Genomic DNA, 18,627 nt, shown 5'->3' with positions numbered 1-18,627 from the left:
TTCAATACAAATCGGCCACTTTATGGCCTTCCTAGTAAAAAAGGGCCGAAAACGAGTAATGTCCTAAATTAACGAGGAGATTTTCTTAACCTCCATTTTGGCCGAATTTTTAGAGAATGTAAAAATATCCCATGGAAGTCGTAGCTATGTTGTTTACCTATTTGACGAATTGTCACATGCTAAGATTCAATAAAAATCGGCCACTTTATGGCCTTCCTAGTAAAAAAAGGGTTGAAAACGAGTAATGTCCTAAAATAACGAGGAGATTTTCTTAACCTCCATTTTGGCCGAATTTTTAGAGAATGCAAAAATATACCATGGAAGTCGTAGTTATGTTGTTTACCTATCCAACGAATTGTCACATGCTAAGATTCAATGCAAATTGGCCACATTATGGCATTCCTAGTAAAAAATGGTCTAAAACGAGTAATGTCCTAAATTAACGAGGAGATTTTCTTGACCTCCATTTTGGCCGAATTTTTAGAGAATGCCAAAATATACCATGGAAGTCGTAGTTATGTTGTTTACCTATCCAACGAATTGTCACATGCTAAGATTCAACGCAAATCGGCCACATTATGGCCTTCCTAGTAAAAAAGGGTCGAAAACGAGTAATGTCCTAAATTAACGAGGAGATTTTCTTAACCTCCATTTTGGCCGAATTTTTAGAGAATGTAAAAATATCCCATGGAAGTCGTAGCTATGTTGTTTACCTATTTGAAGAATTGTCACATGCTAAGATTCAATACAAATCGGCCACTTTATGGCCTTCCTAGTAAAAAAAGGGTCGAAAACGAGTAATGTCCTAAAATAACGAGGAGATTTTCTTAACCTCCATTTTGGCCGAATTTTTAGAGAATGCAAAAATATACCATGGAAGTCGTAGTTATGTTGTTTACCTATCCAACGAATTGTCACATGCTAAGATTCAACGCAAATCGGCCACATTATGGCCTTCCTAGTAAAAAAGGGTCGAAAACGAGTAATGTCCTAAAATAACGAGGAGATTTTCTTAACCTCCATTTTGGCCGAATTTTTAGAGAATGCAAAAATATCCCATGGAAGTCGTAGCTATGTTGTTTACCTATTTGACGAATTGTCACATGCTAAGATTCAATACAAATCGGCCACTTTATGGCCTTCCTAGTAAAAAAGGGCCGAAAACGAGTAATGTCCTAAATTAACGAGGAGATTTTCTTAACCTCCATTTTGGCCGAATTTTTAGAGAATGTAAAAATATCCCATGGAAGTCGTAGCTATGTTGTTTACCTATTTGACGAATTGTCACATGCTAAGATTCAATACAAATCGGCCACTTTATGGCCTTCCTAGTAAAAAAAGGGTCGAAAACGAGTAATGTCCTAAAATAACGAGGAGATTTTCTTAACCTCCATTTTGGCCGAATTTTTAGAGAATGCAAAAATATACCATGGAAGTCGTAGTTATGTTGTTTACCTATCCAACGAATTGTCACATGCTAAGATTCAACGCAAATCGGCCACATTATGGCCTTCCTAGTAAAAAAGGGTCGAAAACGAGTAATGTCCTAAAATAACGAGGAGATTTTCTTAACCTCCATTTTGGCCGAATTTTTAGAGAATGCAAAAATATCCCATGGAAGTCGTAGCTATGTTGTTTACCTATTTGACGAATTGTCACATGCTAAGATTCAATACAAATCGGCCACTTTATGGCCTTCCTAGTAAAAAAGGGCCGAAAACGAGTAATGTCCTAAATTAACGAGGAGATTTTCTTAACCTCCATTTTGGCCGAATTTTTAGAGAATGTAAAAATATCCCATGGAAGTCGTAGCTATGTTGTTTACCTATTTGACGAATTGTCACATGCTAAGATTCAATACAAATCGGCCACTTTATGGCCTTCCTAGTAAAAAAAGGGTCGAAAACGAGTAATGTCCTAAAATAACGAGGAGATTTTCTTAACCTCCATTTTGGCCGAATTTTTAGAGAATGCAAAAATATACCATGGAAGTCGTAGTTATGTTGTTTACCTATCCAACGAATTGTCACATGCTAAGATTCAACGCAAATCGGCCACATTATGGCCTTCCTAGTAAAAAAGGGTCGAAAACGAGTAATGTCCTAAAATAACGACGAGATTTTCTTAACCTCCATTTTGGCCGAATTTTTAGAGAATGCAAAAATATCCCATGGAAGTCGTAGCTATGTTGTTTACCTATTTGACGAATTGTCACATGCTAAGATTCAATACAAATCGGCCACTTTATGGCCTTCCTAGTAAAAAAGGGCCGAAAACGAGTAATGTCCTAAATTAACGAGGAGATTTTCTTAACCTCCATTTTGGCCGAATTTTTAGAGAATGTAAAAATATCCCATGGAAGTCGTAGCTATGTTGTTTACCTATTTGACGAATTGTCACATGCTAAGATTCAATACAAATCGGCCACTTTATGGCCTTCCTAGTAAAAAAGGGCCGAAAACGAATAATGTCCTAAATTAACGAGGAGATTTTCTTAACCTCCATTTTGGCCGAATTTTTAGAGAATGTAAAAATATCCCATGGAATTCGTAGCTATGTTGTTTACCTATTTGACGAATTGTCACATGCTAAGATTCAATACAAATCGGCCACTTTATGGCCTTCCTAGTAAAAAAAGGGTCGAAAACGAGTAATGTCCTAAAATAACGAGGAGATTTTCTTAACCTCCATTTTGGCCGAATTTTTAGAGAATGCAAAAATATACCATGGAAGTCGCAGTTATGTTGTTTACCTATCCAACGAATTGTCACATGCTAAGATTCAATGCAAATTGGCCACATTATGGCATTCCTAGTAAAAAATGGTCTAAAACGAGTAATGTCCTAAATTAACGAGGAGATTTTCTTGACCTCCATTTTGGCCGAATTTTTAGAGAATGCCAAAGTATACCATGGAAGTCGTAGTTATGTTGTTTACCTATCCAACGAATTGTCACATGCTAAGATTCAACGCAAATCGGCCACATTATGGCCTTCCTAGTAAAAAAGGGTCGAAAACGAGTAATGTCCTAAAATAACGAGGAGATTTTCTTAACCTCCATTTTGGCCGAATTTTTAGAGAATGCAAAAATATCCCATGGAAGTCGTAGCTATGTTGTTTACCTATTTGACGAATTGTCACATGCTAAGATTCAATACAAATCGGCCACTTTATGGCCTTCCTAGTAAAAAAGGGCCGAAAACGAGTAATGTCCTAAATTAACGAGGAGATTTTCTTAACCTCCATTTTGGCCGAATTTTTAGAGAATGTAAAAATATCCCATGGAAGTCGTAGCTATGTTGTTTACCTATTTGACGAATTGTCACATGCTAAGATTCAATACAAATCGGCCACTTTATGGCCTTCCTAGTAAAAAAAGGGTCGAAAACGAGTAATGTCCTAAAATAACGAGGAGATTTTCTTAACCTCCATTTTGGCCGAATTTTTAGAGAATGCAAAAATATACCATGGAAGTCGTAGTTATGTTGTTTACCTATCCAACGAATTGTCACATGCTAAGATTCAACGCAAATCGGCCACATTATGGCCTTCCTAGTAAAAAAGGGTCGAAAACGAGTAATGTCCTAAAATAACGAGGAGATTTTCTTAACCTCCATTTTGGCCGAATTTTTAGAGAATGCAAAAATATCCCATGGAAGTCGTAGCTATGTTGTTTACCTATTTGACCAATTGTCACATGCTAAGATTCAATACAAATCGGCCACTTTATGGCCTTCCTAGTAAAAAAGGGCCGAAAACGAGTAATGTCCTAAATTAACGAGGAGATTTTCTTAACCTCCATTTTGGCCGAATTTTTAGAGAATGTAAAAATATCCCATGGAAGTCGTAGCTATGTTGTTTACCTATTTGACGAATTGTCACATGCTAAGATTCAATACAAATCGGCCACTTTATGGCCTTCCTAGTAAAAAAAGGGTCGAAAACGAGTAATGTCCTAAAATAACGAGGAGATTTTCTTAACCTCCATTTTGGCCGAATTTTTAGAGAATGCAAAAATATACCATGGAAGTCGTAGTTATGTTGTTTACCTATCCAACGAATTGTCACATGCTAAGATTCAATGCAAATTGGCCACATTATGGCATTCCTAGTAAAAAATGGTCTAAAACGAGTAATGTCCTAAATTAACGAGGAGATTTTCTTGACCTCCATTTTGGCCGAATTTTTAGAGAATGCCAAAATATACCATGGAAGTCGTAGTTATGTTGTTTACCTATCCAACGAATTGTCACATGCTAAGATTCAACGCAAATCGGCCACATTATGGCCTTCCTAGTAAAAAAGGGTCGAAAACGAGTAATGTCCTAAAATAACGAGGAGATTTTCTTAACCTCCATTTTGGCCGAATTTTTAGAGAATGTAAAAATATCCCATGGAAGTCGTAGCTATGTTGTTTACCTATTTGACGAATTGTCACATGCTAAGATTCAATACAAATCGGCCACTTTATGGCCTTCCTAGTAAAAAAGGGCCGAAAACGAGTAATGTCCTAAATTAACGAGGAGATTTTCTTAACCTCCATTTTGGCCGAATTTTTAGAGAATGTAAAAATATCCCATGGAAGTCGTAGCTATGTTGTTTACCTATTTGACGAATTGTCACATGCTAAGATTCAATACAAATCGGCCACTTTATGGCCTTCCTAGTAAAAAAAGGGTCGAAAACGAGTAATGTCCTAAAATAACGAGGAGATTTTCTTAACCTCCATTTTGGCCGAATTTTTAGAGAATGCAAAAATATACCATGGAAGTCGTAGTTATGTTGTTTACCTATCCAACGAATTGTCACATGCTAAGATTCAACGCAAATCGGCCACATTATGGCCTTCCTAGTAAAAAAGGGTCGAAAACGAGTAATGTCCTAAAATAACGAGGAGATTTTCTTAACCTCCATTTTGGCCGAATTTTTAGAGAATGCAAAAATATCCCATGGAAGTCGTAGCTATGTTGTTTACCTATTTGACCAATTGTCACATGCTAAGATTCAATACAAATCGGCCACTTTATGCCCTTCCTAGTAAAAAAGGGCCGAAAACGAGTAATGTCCTAAATTAACGAGGAGATTTTCTTAACCTCCATTTTGGCCGAATTTTTAGAGAATGTAAAAATATCCCATGGAAGTCGTAGCTATGTTGTTTACCTATTTGACGAATTGTCACATGCTAAGATTCAATACAAATCGGCCACTTTATGGCCTTCCTAGTAAAAAAAGGGTCGAAAACGAGTAATGTCCTAAAATAACGAGGAGATTTTCTTAACCTCCATTTTGGCCGAATTTTTAGAGAATGCAAAAATATACCATGGAAGTCGTAGTTATGTTGTTTACCTATCCAACGAATTGTCACATGCTAAGATTCAATGCAAATTGGCCACATTATGGCATTCCTAGTAAAAAATGGTCTAAAACGAGTAATGTCCTAAATTAACGAGGAGATTTTCTTGACCTCCATTTTGGCCGAATTTTTAGAGAATGCCAAAATATACCATGGAAGTCGTAGTTATGTTGTTTACCTATCCAACGAATTGTCACATGCTAAGATTCAACGCAAATCGGCCACATTATGGCCTTCCTAGTAAAAAAGGGTCGAAAACGAGTAATGTCCTAAAATAACGAGGAGATTTTCTTAACCTCCATTTTGGCCGAATTTTTAGAGAATGCAAAAATATCCCATGGAAGTCGTAGCTATGTTGTTTACCTATTTGACGAATTGTCACATGCTAAGATTCAATACAAATCGGCCACTTTATGGCCTTCCTAGTAAAAAAGGGCCGAAAACGAGTAATGTCCTAAATTAACGAGGAGATTTTCTTAACCTCCATTTTGGCCGAATTTTTAGAGAATGTAAAAATATCCCATGGAAGTCGTAGCTATGTTGTTTACCTATTTGACGAATTGTCACATGCTAAGATTCAATACAAATCGGCCACTTTATGGCCTTCCTAGTAAAAAAAGGGTCGAAAACGAGTAATGTCCTAAAATAACGAGGAGATTTTCTTAACCTCCATTTTGGCCGAATTTTTAGAGAATGCAAAAATATACCATGGAAGTCGTAGTTATGTTGTTTACCTATCCAACGAATTGTCACATGCTAAGATTCAACGCAAATCGGCCACATTATGGCCTTCCTAGTAAAAAAGGGTCGAAAACGAGTAATGTCCTAAAATAACGAGGAGATTTTCTTAACCTCCATTTTGGCCGAATTTTTAGAGAATGCAAAAATATCCCATGGAAGTCGTAGCTATGTTGTTTACCTATTTGACCAATTGTCACATGCTAAGATTCAATACAAATCGGCCACTTTATGGCCTTCCTAGTAAAAAAGGGCCGAAAACGAGTAATGTCCTAAATTAACGAGGAGATTTTCTTAACCTCCATTTTGGCCGAATTTTTAGAGAATGTAAAAATATCCCATGGAAGTCGTAGCTATGTTGTTTACCTATTTGACGAATTGTCACATGCTAAGATTCAATACAAATCGGCCACTTTATGGCCTTCCTAGTAAAAAAAGGGTCGAAAACGAGTAATGTCCTAAAATAACGAGGAGATTTTCTTAACCTCCATTTTGGCCGAATTTTTAGAGAATGCAAAAATATACCATGGAAGTCGTAGTTATGTTGTTTACCTATCCAACGAATTGTCACATGCTAAGATTCAACGCAAATCGGCCACATTATGGCCTTCCTAGTAAAAAAGGGTCGAAAACGAGTAATGTCCTAAAATAACGAGGAGATTTTCTTAACCTCCATTTTGGCCGAATTTTTAGAGAATGCAAAAATATCCCATGGAAGTCGTAGCTATGTTGTTTACCTATTTGACCAATTGTCACATGCTAAGATTCAATACAAATCGGCCACTTTATGCCCTTCCTAGTAAAAAAGGGCCGAAAACGAGTAATGTCCTAAATTAACGAGGAGATTTTCTTAACCTCCATTTTGGCCGAATTTTTAGAGAATGTAAAAATATCCCATGGAAGTCGTAGCTATGTTGTTTACCTATTTGACGAATTGTCACATGCTAAGATTCAATACAAATCGGCCACTTTATGGCCTTCCTAGTAAAAAAAGGGTCGAAAACGAGTAATGTCCTAAAATAACGAGGAGATTTTCTTAACCTCCATTTTGGCCGAATTTTTAGAGAATGCAAAAATATACCATGGAAGTCGTAGTTATGTTGTTTACCTATCCAACGAATTGTCACATGCTAAGATTCAATGCAAATTGGCCACATTATGGCATTCCTAGTAAAAAATGGTCTAAAACGAGTAATGTCCTAAATTAACGAGGAGATTTTCTTGACCTCCATTTTGGCCGAATTTTTAGAGAATGCCAAAATATACCATGGAAGTCGTAGTTATGTTGTTTACCTATCCAACGAATTGTCACATGCTAAGATTCAACGCAAATCGGCCACATTATGGCCTTCCTAGTAAAAAAGGGTCGAAAACGAGTAATGTCCTAAAATAACGAGGAGATTTTCTTAACCTCCATTTTGGCCGAATTTTTAGAGAATGTAAAAATATCCCATGGAAGTCGTAGCTATGTTGTTTACCTATTTGACGAATTGTCACATGCTAAGATTCAATACAAATCGGCCACTTTATGGCCTTCCTAGTAAAAAAGGGCCGAAAACGAGTAATGTCCTAAATTAACGAGGAGATTTTCTTAACCTCCATTTTGGCCGAATTTTTAGAGAATGTAAAAATATCCCATGGAAGTCGTAGCTATGTTGTTTACCTATTTGACGAATTGTCACATGCTAAGATTCAATACAAATCGGCCACTTTATGGCCTTCCTAGTAAAAAAAGGGTCGAAAACGAGTAATGTCCTAAAATAACGAGGAGATTTTCTTAACCTCCATTTTGGCCGAATTTTTAGAGAATGCAAAAATATACCATGGAAGTCGTAGTTATGTTGTTTACCTATCCAACGAATTGTCACATGCTAAGATTCAACGCAAATCGGCCACATTATGGCCTTCCTAGTAAAAAAGGGTCGAAAACGAGTAATGTCCTAAAATAACGAGGAGATTTTCTTAACCTCCATTTTGGCCGAATTTTTAGAGAATGCAAAAATATCCCATGGAAGTCGTAGCTATGTTGTTTACCTATTTGACCAATTGTCACATGCTAAGATTCAATACAAATCGGCCACTTTATGCCCTTCCTAGTAAAAAAGGGCCGAAAACGAGTAATGTCCTAAATTAACGAGGAGATTTTCTTAACCTCCATTTTGGCCGAATTTTTAGAGAATGTAAAAATATCCCATGGAAGTCGTAGCTATGTTGTTTACCTATTTGACGAATTGTCACATGCTAAGATTCAATACAAATCGGCCACTTTATGGCCTTCCTAGTAAAAAAAGGGTCGAAAACGAGTAATGTCCTAAAATAACGAGGAGATTTTCTTAACCTCCATTTTGGCCGAATTTTTAGAGAATGCAAAAATATACCATGGAAGTCGTAGTTATGTTGTTTACCTATCCAACGAATTGTCACATGCTAAGATTCAATGCAAATTGGCCACATTATGGCATTCCTAGTAAAAAATGGTCTAAAACGAGTAATGTCCTAAATTAACGAGGAGATTTTCTTGACCTCCATTTTGGCCGAATTTTTAGAGAATGCCAAAATATACCATGGAAGTCGTAGTTATGTTGTTTACCTATCCAACGAATTGTCACATGCTAAGATTCAACGCAAATCGGCCACATTATGGCCTTCCTAGTAAAAAAGGGTCGAAAACGAGTAATGTCCTAAAATAACGAGGAGATTTTCTTAACCTCCATTTTGGCCGAATTTTTAGAGAATGCAAAAATATCCCATGGAAGTCGTAGCTATGTTGTTTACCTATTTGACGAATTGTCACATGCTAAGATTCAATACAAATCGGCCACTTTATGGCCTTCCTAGTAAAAAAGGGCCGAAAACGAGTAATGTCCTAAATTAACGAGGAGATTTTCTTAACCTCCATTTTGGCCGAATTTTTAGAGAATGTAAAAATATCCCATGGAAGTCGTAGCTATGTTGTTTACCTATTTGACGAATTGTCACATGCTAAGATTCAATACAAATCGGCCACTTTATGGCCTTCCTAGTAAAAAAAGGGTCGAAAACGAGTAATGTCCTAAAATAACGAGGAGATTTTCTTAACCTCCATTTTGGCCGAATTTTTAGAGAATGCAAAAATATACCATGGAAGTCGTAGTTATGTTGTTTACCTATCCAACGAATTGTCACATGCTAAGATTCAACGCAAATCGGCCACATTATGGCCTTCCTAGTAAAAAAGGGTCGAAAACGAGTAATGTCCTAAAATAACGAGGAGATTTTCTTAACCTCCATTTTGGCCGAATTTTTAGAGAATGCAAAAATATCCCATGGAAGTCGTAGCTATGTTGTTTACCTATTTGACGAATTGTCACATGCTAAGATTCAATACAAATCGGCCACTTTATGGCCTTCCTAGTAAAAAAGGGCCGAAAACGAGTAATGTCCTAAATTAACGAGGAGATTTTCTTAACCTCCATTTTGGCCGAATTTTTAGAGAATGTAAAAATATCCCATGGAAGTCGTAGCTATGTTGTTTACCTATTTGACGAATTGTCACATGCTAAGATTCAATACAAATCGGCCACTTTATGGCCTTCCTAGTAAAAAAAGGGTCGAAAACGAGTAATGTCCTAAAATAACGAGGAGATTTTCTTAACCTCCATTTTGGCCGAATTTTTAGAGAATGCAAAAATATACCATGGAAGTCGTAGTTATGTTGTTTACCTATCCAACGAATTGTCACATGCTAAGATTCAACGCAAATCGGCCACATTATGGCCTTCCTAGTAAAAAAGGGTCGAAAACGAGTAATGTCCTAAAATAACGAGGAGATTTTCTTAACCTCCATTTTGGCCGAATTTTTAGAGAATGCAAAAATATCCCATGGAAGTCGTAGCTATGTTGTTTACCTATTTGACCAATTGTCACATGCTAAGATTCAATACAAATCGGCCACTTTATGCCCTTCCTAGTAAAAAAGGGCCGAAAACGAGTAATGTCCTAAATTAACGAGGAGATTTTCTTAACCTCCATTTTGGCCGAATTTTTAGAGAATGTAAAAATATCCCATGGAAGTCGTAGCTATGTTGTTTACCTATTTGACGAATTGTCACATGCTAAGATTCAATACAAATCGGCCACTTTATGGCCTTCCTAGTAAAAAAAGGGTCGAAAACGAGTAATGTCCTAAAATAACGAGGAGATTTTCTTAACCTCCATTTTGGCCGAATTTTTAGAGAATGCAAAAATATACCATGGAAGTCGTAGTTATGTTGTTTACCTATCCAACGAATTGTCACATGCTAAGATTCAATGCAAATTGGCCACATTATGGCATTCCTAGTAAAAAATGGTCTAAAACGAGTAATGTCCTAAATTAACGAGGAGATTTTCTTGACCTCCATTTTGGCCGAATTTTTAGAGAATGCCAAAATATACCATGGAAGTCGTAGTTATGTTGTTTACCTATCCAACGAATTGTCACATGCTAAGATTCAACGCAAATCGGCCACATTATGGCCTTCCTAGTAAAAAAGGGTCGAAAACGAGTAATGTCCTAAAATAACGAGGAGATTTTCTTAACCTCCATTTTGGCCGAATTTTTAGAGAATGCAAAAATATCCCATGGAAGTCGTAGCTATGTTGTTTACCTATTTGACGAATTGTCACATGCTAAGATTCAATACAAATCGGCCACTTTATGGCCTTCCTAGTAAAAAAGGGCCGAAAACGAGTAATGTCCTAAATTAACGAGGAGATTTTCTTAACCTCCATTTTGGCCGAATTTTTAGAGAATGTAAAAATATCCCATGGAAGTCGTAGCTATGTTGTTTACCTATTTGACGAATTGTCACATGCTAAGATTCAATACAAATCGGCCACTTTATGGCCTTCCTAGTAAAAAAAGGGTCGAAAACGAGTAATGTCCTAAAATAACGAGGAGATTTTCTTAACCTCCATTTTGGCCGAATTTTTAGAGAATGCAAAAATATACCATGGAAGTCGTAGTTATGTTGTTTACCTATCCAACGAATTGTCACATGCTAAGATTCAACGCAAATCGGCCACATTATGGCCTTCCTAGTAAAAAAGGGTCGAAAACGAGTAATGTCCTAAAATAACGACGAGATTTTCTTAACCTCCATTTTGGCCGAATTTTTAGAGAATGCAAAAATATCCCATGGAAGTCGTAGCTATGTTGTTTACCTATTTGACGAATTGTCACATGCTAAGATTCAATACAAATCGGCCACTTTATGGCCTTCCTAGTAAAAAAGGGCCGAAAACGAGTAATGTCCTAAATTAACGAGGAGATTTTCTTAACCTCCATTTTGGCCGAATTTTTAGAGAATGTAAAAATATCCCATGGAAGTCGTAGCTATGTTGTTTACCTATTTGACGAATTGTCACATGCTAAGATTCAATACAAATCGGCCACTTTATGGCCTTCCTAGTAAAAAAGGGCCGAAAACGAATAATGTCCTAAATTAACGAGGAGATTTTCTTAACCTCCATTTTGGCCGAATTTTTAGAGAATGTAAAAATATCCCATGGAAGTCGTAGCTATGTTGTTTACCTATTTGACGAATTGTCACATGCTAAGATTCAATACAAATCGGCCACTTTATGGCCTTCCTAGTAAAAAAAGGGTCGAAAACGAGTAATGTCCTAAAATAACGAGGAGATTTTCTTAACCTCCATTTTGGCCGAATTTTTAGAGAATGCAAAAATATACCATGGAAGTCGTAGTTATGTTGTTTACCTATCCAACGAATTGTCACATGCTAAGATTCAATGCAAATTGGCCACATTATGGCATTCCTAGTAAAAAATGGTCTAAAACGAGTAATGTCCTAAATTAACGAGGAGATTTTCTTGACCTCCATTTTGGCCGAATTTTTAGAGAATGCCAAAATATACCATGGAAGTCGTAATTATGTTGTTTACCTATCCAACGAATTGTCACATGCTAAGATTCAACGCAAATCGGCCACATTATGGCCTTCCTAGTAAAAAAGGGTCGAAAACGAGTAATGTCCTAAATTAACGAGGAGATTTTCTTGACCTCCATTTTGGCTGAATTTTTAGAGAATGCAAAAATATCCCATGGAAGTCGTAGTTATGTTGTTTACCTATCCAACGAATTGTCACATGCTAAGATTCAACGCAAATCGGCCACATTATGGCCTTCCTAGTAAAAAAGGGCCGAAAATGAGTAATGTCGTAAATTAACGAGGAGATTTTCTTAACCTCCATTTTAGCCGAATTTTTAGAGAATGTAAAAATATCCCACGGAAGTCGTAGCTATGTTGTTTACCTATCTAACGAATTGTCACATGCTAAGATTCAATACAAATCGGCCACTTTATGGCCTTCCTAGTAAAAAAGGGTCGAAAACGAGTAATGTCCTAAATTAACGAGGAGATTTTCTTAACCTCCATTTTGGCCGAATTTTTAGAAAATGCAAAAATATCCCACGGAAGTCGTAGTTATGTTGGTTACCTATCCAACGAATTGTCACATGCTAAGATTCAATGCAAATCGGCCACTTTATGGCCTTCCTAGTAAAAAAGGGTCGAAAACGAGTAATGTCCTAAAATAACGAGGAGATTTTCTTAACCTCCAATTTGGCCGAATTTTTAGAGAATGAAAAAATATCCCATGGAAGTCGTAGCTATGTTGTTTACCTATTTAACGAATTGTCACATGCTAAGATTCAATACAAATCGGCCACTTTATGGCCTTCCTAGTAAAAAAGGGCAGAAAACGAGTAATGTCCTAAATTAACGAGGAGATTTTCTTAACCTCCATTTTGGCCGAATTTTTAGAGAATGCAAAAATATCCCATGGAAGTCGTAGCTATGTTGTTTACCTATTTGACCAATTGTCACATGCTAAGATTCAATACAAATCGGCCACTTTATGGCCTTCCTAGTAAAAAAGGGCCGAAAACGAGTAATGTCCTAAATTAACGAGGAGATTTTCTTAACCTCCATTTTGGCCGAATTTTTAGAGAATGTAAAAATATCCCATGGAAGTCGTAGCTATGTTGTTTACCTATTTGACGAATTGTCACATGCTAAGATTCAATACAAATCGGCCACTTTATGGCCTTCCTAGTAAAAAAAGGGTCGAAAACGAGTAATGTCCTAAAATAACGAGGAGATTTTCTTAACCTCCATTTTGGCCGAATTTTTAGAGAATGCAAAAATATACCATGGAAGTCGTAGTTATGTTGTTTACCTATCCAACGAATTGTCACATGCTAAGATTCAACGCAAATCGGCCACATTATGGCCTTCCTAGTAAAAAAGGGTCGAAAACGAGTAATGTCCTAAAATAACGACGAGATTTTCTTAACCTCCATTTTGGCCGAATTTTTAGAGAATGCAAAAATATCCCATGGAAGTCGTAGCTATGTTGTTTACCTATTTGACGAATTGTCACATGCTAAGATTCAATACAAATCGGCCACTTTATGGCCTTCCTAGTAAAAAAGGGCCGAAAACGAGTAATGTCCTAAATTAACGAGGAGATTTTCTTAACCTCCATTTTGGCCGAATTTTTAGAGAATGTAAAAATATCCCATGGAAGTCGTAGCTATGTTGTTTACCTATTTGACGAATTGTCACATGCTAAGATTCAATACAAATCGGCCACTTTATGGCCTTCCTAGTAAAAAAGGGCCGAAAACGAATAATGTCCTAAATTAACGAGGAGATTTTCTTAACCTCCATTTTGGCCGAATTTTTAGAGAATGTAAAAATATCCCATGGAAGTCGTAGCTATGTTGTTTACCTATTTGACGAATTGTCACATGCTAAGATTCAATACAAATCGGCCACTTTATGGCCTTCCTAGTAAAAAAAGGGTCGAAAACGAGTAATGTCCTAAAATAACGAGGAGATTTTCTTAACCTCCATTTTGGCCGAATTTTTAGAGAATGCAAAAATATACCATGGAAGTCGTAGTTATGTTGTTTACCTATCCAACGAATTGTCACATGCTAAGATTCAATGCAAATTGGCCACATTATGGCATTCCTAGTAAAAAATGGTCTAAAACGAGTAATGTCCTAAATTAACGAGGAGATTTTCTTGACCTCCATTTTGGCCGAATTTTTAGAGAATGCCAAAATATACCATGGAAGTCGTAGTTATGTTGTTTACCTATCCAACGAATTGTCACATGCTAAGATTCAACGCAAATCGGCCACATTATGGCCTTCCTAGTAAAAAAGGGTCGAAAACGAGTAATGTCCTAAATTAACGAGGAGATTTTCTTGACCTCCATTTTGGCTGAATTTTTAGAGAATGCAAAAATATCCCATGGAAGTCGTAGTTATGTTGTTTACCTATCCAACGAATTGTCACATGCTAAGATTCAACGCAAATCGGCCACATTATGGCCTTCCTAGTAAAAAAGGGCCGAAAATGAGTAATGTCGTAAATTAACGAGGAGATTTTCTTAACCTCCATTTTAGCCGAATTTTTAGAGAATGTAAAAATATCCCACGGAAGTCGTAGCTATGTTGTTTACCTATCTAACGAATTGTCACATGCTAAGATTCAATACAAATCGGCCACTTTATGGCCTTCCTAGTAAAAAAGGGTCGAAAACGAGTAATGTCCTAAATTAACGAGGAGATTTTCTTAACCTCCATTTTGGCCGAATTTTTAGAAAATGCAAAAATATCCCACGGAAGTCGTAGTTATGTTGGTTACCTATCCAACGAATTGTCACATGCTAAGATTCAATGCAAATCGGCCACTTTATGGCCTTCCTAGTAAAAAAGGGTCGAAAACGAGTAATGTCCTAAAATAACGAGGAGATTTTCTTAACCTCCAATTTGGCCGAATTTTTAGAGAATGCAAAAATATCCCATGGAAGTCGTAGCTATGTTGTTTACCTATTTAACGAATTGTCACATGCTAAGATTCAATACAAATCGGCCACTTTATGGCCTTCCTAGTAAAAAAGGGCAGAAAACGAGTAATGTCCTAAATTAACGAGGAGATTTTCTTAACCTCCATTTTGGCCGAATTTTTAGAGAATGTAAAAATATCCCATGGAAGTCGTAGCTATGTTGTATACCTATTTGACGAATTGTCACATGCTAAGATTCAATACAAATCGGCCACTTTATGGCCTTCCTAGTAAAAAAAGGGTCGAAAACGAGTAATGTCCTAAAATAACGAGGAGATTTTCTTAACCTCCATTTTGGCCGAATTTTTAGAGAATGCAAAAATATACCATGGAAGTCGTAGTTATGTTGTTTACCTATCCAACGAATTGTCACATGCTAAGATTCAATGCAAATTGGCCACATTATGGCATTCCTAGTAAAAAATGGTCTAAAACGAGTAATGTCCTAAATTAACGAGGAGATTTTCCTGACCTCCATTTTGGCCGAATTTTTAGAGAATGCCAAAATATACCATGGAAGTCGTAGTTATGTTGTTTACCTATCCAACGAATTGTCACATGCTAAGATTCAACGCAAATCGGCCACATTATGGCCTTCCTAGTAAAAAAGGGTCGAAAACGAGTAATGTCCTAAATTAACGAGGAGATTTTCTTGACCTCCATTTTGGCTGAATTTTTAGAGAATGCAAAAATATCCCATGGAAGTCGTAGTTATGTTGTTTACCTATCCAACGAATTGTCACATGCTAAGATTCAACGCAAATCGGCCACATTATGGCCTTCCTAGTAAAAAAGGGCCGAAAACGAGTAATGTCCTAAATTAACGAGGAGATTTTCTTAACCTCCATTTTAGCCGAATTTTTAGAGAATGTAAAAATATCCCACGGAAGTCGTAGCTATGTTGTTTACCTATCTAACGAATTGTCACATGCTAAGATTCAATACAAATCGGCCACTTTATGGCCTTCCTAGTAAAAAAGGGTCGAAAACGAGTAATGTCCTAAAATAACGACGAGATTTTCTTAACCTCCATTTTGGCCGAATTTTTAGAGAATGCAAAAATATCCCATGGAAGTCATAGCTATGTTGTTTACCTATTTGACGAATTGTCACATGCTAAGATTCAATACAAATTGGCCACTTTATGGCCTTCCTAGTAAAAAAGGGCCGAAAACGAGTAATGTCCTAAATTAACGAGGAGATTTTCTTAACCTCCATTTTGGCCGAATTTTTAGAGAATGTAAAAATATCCCATGGAAGTCGTAGCTATGTTTTATACCTATCCAACGAATTGTCACATGCTAAGATTCAATGCAAATTGGCCACATTATGGCATTCCTAGTAAAAAATGGTCTAAAACGAGTAATGTCCTAAATTAACGAGGAGATTTTCTTGACCTCCATTTTGGCCGAATTTTTAGAGAATGCCAAAATATACCATGGAAGTCGTAGTTATGTTGTTTACCTATCCAACGAATTGTCACATGCTAAGATTCAATGCAAATTGGCCACATTATGGCATTCCTAGTAAAAAATGGTCTAAAACGAGTAATGTCCTAAATTAACGAGGAGATTTTCTTGACCTCCATTTTGGCCGAATTTTTAGAGAATGCCAAAATATACCATGGAAGTCGTAGTTATGTTGTTTACCTATCCAACGAATTGTCACATGCTAAGATTCAACGCAAATCGGCCACATTATGGCCTTCCTAGTAAAAAAGGGTCGAAAACGAGTAATGTCCTAAATTAACGAGGAGATTTTCTTGACCTCCATTTTGGCTGAATTTTTAGAGAATGCAAAAATATCCCATGGAAGTCGTAGTTATGTTGTTTACCTATCCAACGAATTGTCACATGCTAAGATTCAACGCAAATCGGCCACATTATGGCCTTCCTAGTAAAAAAGGGCCGAAAACGAGTAATGTCCTAAATTAACGAGGAGATTTTCTTAACCTCCATTTTAGCCGAATTTTTAGAGAATGTAAAAATATCCCACAGAAGTCGTAGCTATGTTGTTTACCTATCTAACGAATTGTCACATGCTAAGATTCAATACAAATCGGCCACTTTATGGCCTTCCTAGTAAAAAAGGGTCGAAAACGAGTAATGTCCTAAATTAACGAGGAGATTTTCTTAACCTCCATTTTGGCCGAATTTTCAGAAAATGCAAAAATATCCCACGGAAGTCGTAGTTATGTTGGTTACCTATCCAACGAATTGTCACATGCTAAGATTCAATGCAAATCGGCCACATTATGGCCTTCCTAGTAAAAAAGGGTCGAAAACGAGTAATGTCCTAAAATAACGACGAGATTTTCTTAACCTCCATTTTGGCCGAATTTTTAGAGAATGCGAAAATATCCCATGGAAGTCGTAGATATGTTGTTTACCTATTTGACGAATTGTCACATTCTAAGATTCAATACAAATCGGCCACTTTATGGCCTTCCTAGTAAAAAAGGGCCGAAAACGAGTAATGTCCTAAATTAACGAGGAGATTTTCTTAACCTCCATTTTGGCCGAATTTTTAGAGAATGTAAAAATATCCCATGGAAGTCGTAGCTATGTTGTTTACCTATTTGACGAATTGTCACATGCTAAGATTCAATGCAAATTGGCCACATTATGGCATTCCTAGTAAAAAATGGTCTAAAACGAGTAATGTCCTAAATTAACGAGGAGATTTTCTTGACCTCCATTTTGGCCGAATTTTTAGAGAATGCCAAAATATACCATGGAAGTCGTAGTTATGTTGTTTACCTATCCAACGAATTGTCACATGCTAAGATTCAATGCAAATTGGCCACATTATGGCATTCCTAGTAAAAAATGGTCTAAAACGAGTAATGTCCTAAATTAACGAGGAGATTTTCTTGACCTCCATTTTGGCCGAATTTTTAGAGAATGCCAAAATATACCATGGAAGTCGTAGTTATGTTGTTTACCTATCCAACGAATTGTCACATGCTAAGATTCAACGCAAATCGGCCACATTATGGCCTTCCTAGTAAAAAAGGGTCGAAAACGAGTAATGTCCTAAATTAACGAGGAGATTTTCTTGACCTCCATTTTGGCTGAATTTTTAGAGAATGCAAAAATATCCCATGGAAGTCGTAGTTATGTTGTTTACCTATCCAACGAATTGTCACATGCTAAGATTCAACGCAAATCGGCCACATTATGGCCTTCCTAGTAAAAAAGGGCCGAAAACGAGTAATGTCCTAAATTAACGAGGAGATTTTCTTAACCTCCATTTTAGCCGAATTTTTAGAGAATGTAAAAATATCCCACAGAAGTCGTAGCTATGTTGTTTACCTATCTAACGAATTGTCACATGCTAAGATTCAATACAAATCGGCCACTTTATGGCCTTCCTAGTAAAAAAGGGTCGAAAACGAGTAATGTCCTAAATTAACGAGGAGATTTTCTTAACCTCCATTTTGGCCGAATTTTTAGAGAATGTAAAAATATCCCATGGAAGTCGTAGCTATGTTGTTTACCTATTTGACGAATTGTCACATGCTAAGATTCAATGCAAATTGGCCACATTATGGCATTCCTAGTAAAAAATGGTCTAAAACGAGTAATGTCCTAAATTAACGAGGAGATTTTCTTGACCTCCATTTTGGCCGA

The sequence above is a fragment of the Medicago sativa genome, chromosome 4 (genome assembly GCF_051527215.1).
Source record: "Medicago sativa cultivar Bolivia chromosome 4, Bolivia_mono, whole genome shotgun sequence".
NCBI lineage: Eukaryota > Viridiplantae > Streptophyta > Magnoliopsida > Fabales > Fabaceae > Medicago > Medicago sativa.
The sequence above is the reverse complement of the archived record's forward strand: the minus strand, read 5'-3'. Positions refer to the sequence as shown.